This window comes from Enhydra lutris, unplaced genomic scaffold (assembly GCF_002288905.1).
Source record: "Enhydra lutris kenyoni isolate GAN:26980312 unplaced genomic scaffold, ASM228890v2 scaffoldscaffold24, whole genome shotgun sequence".
Classification (NCBI taxonomy): Eukaryota; Metazoa; Chordata; class Mammalia; order Carnivora; family Mustelidae; genus Enhydra; species Enhydra lutris.
Window position 1 is genome coordinate 3,092,053 of NW_019154108.1, and position 9,413 is coordinate 3,101,465.

Sequence of the window (9,413 nt, forward strand, 5' to 3'; positions counted from 1 at the left end):
AGAGGAGAAGGGAGTTGAGGGAAATTGGAAGGGGAGGTGAACCATGAGAGACTATGGACTCTGAAAAACAACCTGAGGGTTTTGAAGGGGTGGGGAGTGGGAGGTTGGGGGATCCAGGTGGTGGGTATTGTAGAGGGCACGGATTGCGTGGAGCACTGGGTGTGGTGCAAAAATAATGAATACTGTTACACTGAAAAAATAAAAAATTTAAAAAAAAAGAAAAAGAAAAAGAATTGCCAGACAGGACAACATAGTGTCACAAGAGTTATCCAACCCATCTCTTGTAAATCAATTAGAAGACAAAAAACAAACCCAAAATTTCTTCAAAACCCAGAGCAGATCATGCTTCTCTCCTAGGAAGAGTGAGAGAGACTGATGGCACAAGATATGCATCATTTTTACCAAATGGCAGATGTAGATTTGATCTGCAAGTCTAGTGGAGTAGACACTGCTCTCACTACCCCTGCTGACCTGCGCAAGTTACAGCTGTGGGCAAGCCAGCAGTCTGCACTCTCTCCAGAGCGCCACTTTAGAAGACTTTAACACATGAAGACATAAGCCACTGTATTATTCAGCAGTGCCTTCTAGGGTCATCACCCAAGAAGCAATGAGCAACCTCACTCAGTAGGAAACATGTGTAGGATAATTTAACACAATCTGACATGCTTACACAATCCCACCCGCTCTCACCAAACAAGATGTTTTAGCTCCAATCTGTTTCACCTTATTCTTAGCTACTACTCCAAGACTTCATATGTCAAGACAAAAAAACATAACATTATGACCTCTAAGCCACTGCTTATTCTGGATTCTAGTAGCAGGACTTTTAAAACTAGCATGAATTGGGGCTCAATCAATTGAGCATGCCTTTATTATTATTGGCCAACTAGCATTGACCTATATTTTCTTCTTATCCTGGTGATCATACCACTTACAGGTTTAACTGAATGTAACCTTCTTAAATTATGAGTCCTTGTGGTGTATTTATTACTCTTCCAAACCACAAATGGAGACAAATTTCTCCCGAGGACCATCAAGGAAGGAGCCCTCAGCTCCCCCATCAGCACCCAGGGCTGAAATTCTACTTAAACTATTCCTTACATTGTTATATGAAAACAAGAATCGTTATTGTCATATGCTAACTTAATACTGAGGGACAAAATTAAAAATTAGCCCACTATATATAGCATGTATTCTATGATCTACAACATACTATTTTATTAGTGAATACTGGTTTAATTATACATAATACTATATACAATTATACATCAAGCTATTTGCCCCATTCGCGTAAGCATGTACATTAAACTCTTCAACTTACTTAATACATATGATGGTGTAGCATACATAAAACCACAGACCACATGAATAGTCTATACCACATATCATCATTAATATCACATGGGACATCACATTACTGATTATCCATAGCACAAGTTAATCAAATTAACCCTTGTCACTCTGTTTATCATAGCCATTATCTTCCCTTAATCACCAAGCTTTGAGAAACTAGCAACCTACAGGTTATACACTTCTTTCCTCTCCGGCCCTATACTATGTGTGTATGGGGTGGGGGAATGGTTAATGGGAAACTATACCTGGCATCTGGTTCTTACTTCAGGACCATCCAACCTAAAATTGTCCATCCATTCCCTTAAACAAGACATCCCAGTGGACTAATGACTGACCAGCTTGTGCTCACACATGAGGGTGGTACCACGCATATGGTATTTTCTAATTTGGGGAGATACTGTGACTCTGCTATGGCCATCACAGGTCCTAACATAGGTGACTTGTAGCTGATCTTCAACTGAATATTATTTACCAACATTATAACCGTAAAGTATTAATGGGTCAAGGCTCATTGGACATATAAAAACTTCATTATAAATCTGTACACATATTATCTGCAAAGGAAATTAGCTTAGCAAACCTCCTCATCTCCCAGTAGACTTTTAGTTGGGTATAATATATGTTTATCTTGCCAAATCCCCAACATAAGACTCTATAACACATACAAGACCTAAATAATCCTAACTATTCCATAATTGATATATTTTCTGCCATTATAGTTTCAACCAAAACATATTGTAGCCCAACTCCTAATTAAATAAAATTTAAAGGCACTAATTTTTTTTCTAAATATTAGGCTTCATGGGCTAGAAATCCTTTTTAAATTTTTATTAAGTTTAATTTCACCCCTTTCAAAACTGGCATAGCACTTAATATTTCAAGACTTTTATGGAAAGGAATTTCTCTAGATCTGATTTAGTTAGTGCAGCTTAATAATTAAAGCAAGGCACTGAAAATGCCTACAGGAGCTTATAAAACTCCATAAACTCATAGGCTTGGTCCCACTCTTTCTATTAATCTTGTATTAAATTACACATGCAAGTATATGCATCCCAGGGAAGATGTCTTCTAGACCAGTAAAGGTACAGGAGCAGGTCTCAAGCTCAGTAAGAAGTACTTCATTATGCCCTGCTTAACCACACCCCCACAGGAGACAGCAGTGATAAAAATGGTTCTAAATGGAAATGAGACTAAGTTACATTAATTTATTTTTAGAGTTGATAAATTTTGTACCAGCCACCCCAGTGATGCAGTTAACCCAAATTAATAAAATTTTGGTGTAAAGCATGTTTAAGATAACTTCATAATAAAGTTAAATTTTAATTAAACTCTAAGAAGCTGCAACTAAAACCAAAACAACCTGCAAAAGTGACTCTAACATTTCTGGTTACTCAGTAGCTAAGATCCAACCTGGGATTACATACCCCACCATGTCCAACCCCACACTGAAATAACTAATATAACCACTTTTTCACCAGAATACTACTAACAATAGCTCAAAACTCAAAGGACTTGGCAACATGTTCTGGGATTGATAAATCCAGATAAACCTCACCACCTCTTGCTAATCCAGACTATCTACCACCAGCTTTAGCAAACCCCCAAACAGAATTATAGTAGGCATAAATATTAGCATGAAAATATTAGGTCAAGGGGGAGCACGTGGGCGACTCAGTGGGTTAAAGCCTCTGCCTTCAGCTCAGGTCATGATCTCAGGGTCCTGGGATCGAGCCCCGCATCAGGCTCTCTGCTCAGTGGGGAGCGGGCTTCCCCCTCCCTCTCTGCCTGCCTCTCTGCCTACGTGTGATCTCTGTCTGTCAAATAAATAAATAAAATCCTAAAAAAATATTAGGTCAAGGTATAGCTTATGAGGTGGGAAGAAATGGGTCACTTATTCTACTTTAAGAACATTAAATATTGTGCAAAAACCGTTATGAAACTGAAGACAAAGGAGGAGTTAGTAGTAATTTGGGAACAGAGAGCTTCATTTCATTAGCCCATGAGGCATGGACACACTGTCACCCTCCTCAAATATCAATTTCATATTTAAGACAATTTATAATTATCTAACACGTGAGAGGAGACAAGTGTGCTTGGACAAACCATGGTGTGAATAAAGCACCTTGTTTATACTCCCAAGACCTCTTCTTTAACCGACCACTTTTTAAGATTTTATTTATTTGAGAAAGAGAGAGTGAGAGGGCAAGCAAAGGGAGGGTTACAGTGGGGAGGGAAAGAGAGAGAATTTGAAACAGACTTGCACTGAGTGAGCCTGAGGCAGGGCTTGATCTCACAATCCTGAGACCATGACCAGAACCAAAACCAAGAGTCAGACACCCAACCCACTGAGCCACCCAGGTGCCCCTAAAATGACCACTTGGAACTAAAGCCAATCAAAACTTAACTGCACCTAACAATTATATTTAAATGAAATAAGATATGTATTTACAAAGACAAATATAGGGAGTAGAAATCTTAATGGGCACTATGGAGAAAATACTGGAAGAGAATGATAAAATAAGTATTTGAAGTATTAAAGAACAAAGTTTATCCTTTTACCTTTTGCATAATGAATTAACTAGAACAATTTCATGAAGAAAACTGAAGTCAAATATCCCAAAACCAGATGAGTTACTTTCAGAAACATTAAGTAACAAATTCATCTATTTGGCAAAATAGTGAGATGGTCAATAAGTACAGGTGAAAACCTGATGAACTAAGGATAGTTGACTCTCCAGAGAGATTTTCAGTTCAGCTTTAAAATTAACTACAAAGGTAATAAGTCCTACATAAATTTTGATGTTAATCTAAAAAGGTACAGCTCTTGAGACATAGGATATAACCTTCCTTAGTGGGTAAATATTTACAAATCCACACTTAGCTTAAAATCAGCCATCAACATCTGTACCCCAATGTTCATAGCCACAATGTCCACAATAGCCAAACTGTGGAAAGAGCGGAGATGCCCTTTAACAGACGACTGGATAAAGAAGATGAGGTTCATATACACAATGGAATATCACTCAGCCATCAGAAAGCATGAATACCCAACTTTTGCATCAACATGGACGGAACTGGAGGAGATTATGCTAAGTGAAATAAGTCAAGCAGAAAAAGTCAATTATTATATGGTTTCACTTACTTGTGGAGCTTAAGGAATAACACAGAAGACATGGGGAGATGGAAAAGAGAAGTGAGTTGGGGGAAATCGGAGGGGGAGATGAACCATGAGAGACTGTGGACTCTGAAGAACAAACTGAGGGTTTTGGAGGGGAGAGGGGTGGGAGGTTGGGTGAGCCTGGTGGTATTATGTGGGTATTATGGAGGGCACGGACTGCATGGAGCACTGGGTATGGTGCATAAACAATGAATTCTGGAACACTGAAAAGAAATTTTAAAAATAAATAAAAATTTATCCCCCCCCAAAAAATAATAAATAAATAAATAAATAACTCTTCTTCTATTTTTTTGAATCCAAGCCTCATAAGCACAATGCTGATATGACCATTTTACATATCTCTTATGAAAAAAATTTATCACTAATGCTAGCATATGCATATAATATGTATCAATTCCCATTACAAAAGCAAGTATCCTGCCACAAGCTTTAAAAATATATCTAATAAAAGAATTACTTTGATAGAATAAATAACAGAGGTTTAAACCCTCTTGTTTCTAGAATTATAGGATTAAACCCAATCCTCAAAATTTAAAATCTCCGTAATATCATATCACACCATGTTAAAGTCAGCTAAATAAACTATTAGACCAATACCCTGTGGTTTATATTCTTTCCATACTAATAATTCCTCTTATCTTTATTATTATGTCACTTAGCATTATTACAAGCATGCTAATCATTATGTTAAGCTCACACTAATTAATAATCTGAATTGGTTTCAAGATAAACATAATAAACCATATTACCATTCTTTTTTTTTTTAAAAGATTTTATTTATTTATTTGACAGACAGAGATCACAAGTAGACAGAGAGGCAGGCAGAGAGAGAAGGGGGAAAGCAGGCTCCCTGTGAGCAGAGAGGCCGACGCGGGACTCGATCCCAGGACCCTGGGATCATGACCTGAGCCGAAAGCAGAGGCTTAACCCACTGAGCCACCCAGGCGCCCCCCATATTACCATTCTAATTAAAAATTGTAACCCATGACCCATTAAAGTATCCATTAAATATTTCTCCACCACATTTGTACTTTTCATAATAGCTATCATCATAGCTATTATGGTCAATGAACAACTACTGAAGTTTTCAATCCAACAGCACCCTTTATTATTATAGTCACCTTTATTAAAAATCCTGAATTTTCCCCATTCTGCCTTTGAGTACCAGAAGTTACACCAGATATTCTATTAATGATCAATTCTATCGGCATGACAAAAACTTACATATCAGTTTTATATCAAATTTCACCATCAGTTTTATATCAAGTTTCACCATCAATTAATCTAAATACATTAATTCTTGCTATAGTATCAATTATAGTTAGGGGAATGAGGAGGGCTTAACCAAGCACAGCCATAAAAATTCTAGCCTATTCATCAATTGGCCATGATTTAGAGACCAAGCATCACAGCTCTAAACCTACTCGTTTACATTCTATTAACATTTACTACATGTGTAATATTCATTTACAGCCATCCACCACAAAACTTCCAGACACATGAAATCATGAAATAGAATACCTATAATTACTACTACAGTTTTTCTGATTATATTATCCCTAGGAAGCCTCTTAACACTCACTGGTTTGTTGTTTTTTTTACCCAAATGAATAATTTTCCAAAACTAGCAGCATTATTATACAACATTAAAACTACTCCAGCCCTACTTAATCCATAGTTCTACACACAATTATTATTCTACCTCACTACCCTTTCTGTCAATAAATAACAGAAATAAAATTACAATTTGCAAACATAAGCCAAGTAATTTTTTTTACGTCCATTCAACATTGAATCAACATCAGTCCTTCCCCTAACGCCAAAATCCTCAGTGCCCGACTAGGAATTTGGGTTAACGTAGGTGAAACACCTTTAAAGCTCTGTGGTCCTGAAATACAGATTGTGGGCTATCTTACATCAACTAAATGCAAATCGAACACTTGAATTAAGTTAAATCCTCCAGTCAACTGTCTTTGGTCTTTTCCAAGGTTTAGAGGAGAAAGATGGGGCAAGCGTGACAAAACCAAAGCTCCTTTTTTGAATTCGCAGCTCAATCTGTTATTCACCACAGGGCTTGGTCAAAATAGGATTCAACCTCCGTCTTTAGATTTAGTCTAATGCTTACTCAGCCACTTCATCTGTTTCCATAAACCACCTGCTATTAACAAACCACGACGACACTGGCACATCATGGTTACAGTTCCGTGCTTGAACCAGAATGGGAGGAACCTCCTTAACTCTTCTTACTCATGCTGAATTAGGTCAACCTGGAGCTTTATTAAGAAATGATAAAATTTACTCAAATAAATAAGTAAAATCTTTTTTTAAAAAAGAAATGATAAAATTTTTAACATAATTGTTACTGTTCCCTTGTTCATAATAATTTTTCCAACAGTAATATCCATTAGAATTGAGGGCTTCAGCAATTGATTAGTACCGTGAATAACCACAGACTCTGTGATGCTGAAGATACAGCATTTCTTCAAACAAACAATATAAACTTTTGCTTCTTCTACCATTATTCTTTGGTCTACTTGCCTCATCGATAATTAAAGAGGTACTGGCACAGAACCAACAGTATGTCTGCCCTGTCCCCGTGGCAGCTTCTGTATATTTCACTATCTTTTCTTTACATTTAGCAGGTTCCTCGTCCACGTTAGGTGCAATCAGTCTTGCTACTACCATTATCAATCTGAAACCACCAACTGTGTCTCAACACGAAACACCACTGTTTGACGTGTTCTAATTATCAATGTAATATTATTACTGGCATTCCCCAGTACTCGCAGCTGGTATTACTACTATATTATGAACAGATCCCAAGTATCATTTCCTTTGATCCTGAGTGACCCAGTCTTATATCAACATCTATCCTGACTCTTCAGCCACACAGAAGGATATAACCTTATTTATGGGTTTGGAATAATTTCACATATTGTTGTTGTATATTATTCAGGGGGGAAAAGGCCTTTAGCTATGTAGGAATAATATGAGTCATATTATGTTAGGGAGTTAAAAATTACTCACAGATCTTCAGCTGCACAGGGGTCAGAGCCGCTGACCCCGACATCGTTCAAAGGTTAACGACACTTGCAACACTGGTATTACAGCTGGCATAGTTTAACCAGAACAGTACACTAAGTACCACACACAAATTAACCAATAAAAGCAATATGTAGACCTTTTACTCAGTAGTATTAATTCCCAATAACTTCTCCCTTGGCTCGCGTTCTGTTTCTGTTTCATTTACAGCGAGCTCCAAATTCTTGATTTTTCTCTGGTTGGGACTCCCTTCCTGCCTTTTGGCTCGGTAGCTCGTCTTGGCTCTGTTATATTCATCTTTTTTATTTTGAAAGAGTTTGACTCGATCCTCTTCACTTCTTGACACATCAGGTAAGGCACTCTTCCTTAGTTCTGACCTCTTGGGACAGCGAGCCCATTTAGGCCAGCTGCGAGACATGTGTCACCTTGGTTTCCTCCTCAAGGTGATTCAGATAACTTACCCTCTGTGAGATATGCTTTTCTGAGTAGACAAAGTGTCAAACATTCATCTATTTAAAAAAAAAAAGTCTACATTTGTTCTTCAGCAACACCCTGACTCATAAAGTTTCCTTTGCTCTTCTATCAATTCACACATTTTTAAAGATTTTATATATTTATCTGAGAGCCACCGAGCTAGCACAAGTGGAGGGAGGAGCAGAGTGAGCAGGGAGCAGGGAGCCTGACACAGGGCTCAGTTCCAGGACCCCAAGGTCATGACCTGAGCCAAAAGCAGGTGCTTAACCGACTGAGCCCCCCAGGCACCCCTCATTCACACGTGTTGAAATAAGAACACCCAGTGTCAGAAATCCATGATCTCTTATGAAGCTTTCTTGAAGGAAGTTTATTGAGCTGTGGGACCTGCTAGTTAAGGACTTGTTTGACTTGGATTTGTCTCTATTCTGTTGGACTTTTAAACTTTGATTTTACATCATTCTTTGTCACTGTTGCACCTCTCTGGAGCTTATGATTTCGGTGTGTGAGCGGACGATTAAGCAGATGAACTAACAGCCGATAAGCTTTTCATTAAGATCACCCCACAGGAGCCCCCAACACTTGGAACAATGTCATTTCTCCAAAGCAGGGTGAACCGGTGACCGACTCTGGTCCCATTTGTTTCTGCATGACTGGCAAGCCAAGAATGGTTTTCTCGGTTTCAAACAGTTTGGGGAAAAAATCAAAAGAAGATGAATATTTCATAACATATGAAAAGTATATGAAATTCAAATTTCAGGGTCTATCAATAAGTCTCATGAGAACACATCCTCACCCATCAACTCACATACTGTCTACAAGGGTTTTCGGCCACAGCGGCAGAGTGAAACCTGAAACATCTGCTGTCTGGCCCTCACAGAAGAAGTCCGTCAACCCCCAACTCCAGCCTCCTCCAGGAGGAAACGAGGCACCAGGCACCAAATCTCCCTGGGCACGTGCAAGATGATGATCTCTTTACAAGCTTGTACAGGTGCCTCTTCCATGCAGTGATGGGGACTGAACCAGTCAAGGAACAGAGGAAAGACACGGAGTTGGTCCGGTCTCAGTGTTTGACTCAAATATTCCTTCAGGAAGTCTCAGTTGACAGGCCTGTTCCCTGAAGCACTCACACTCAAACTTCCGCCTGGAAACCCCAAGCTGCAGGGTCTAGAACAGCCGTCAAAGGTCGTGCGTGGGGAGTGCGGCCGGGAATTAAGAGTGAGCTTGGGACACACCTGATCGGCCTCCGAGAAGTGCCATACTGTCTGAGCTAAACTGCTCTACCAAACGTCCTCTCGAACTGGCCCCCATCCAGAGAACAGGAAGGAAACTGCATAGAAGGTTTGGAAAAGAGGGGCCAATGAAGCAG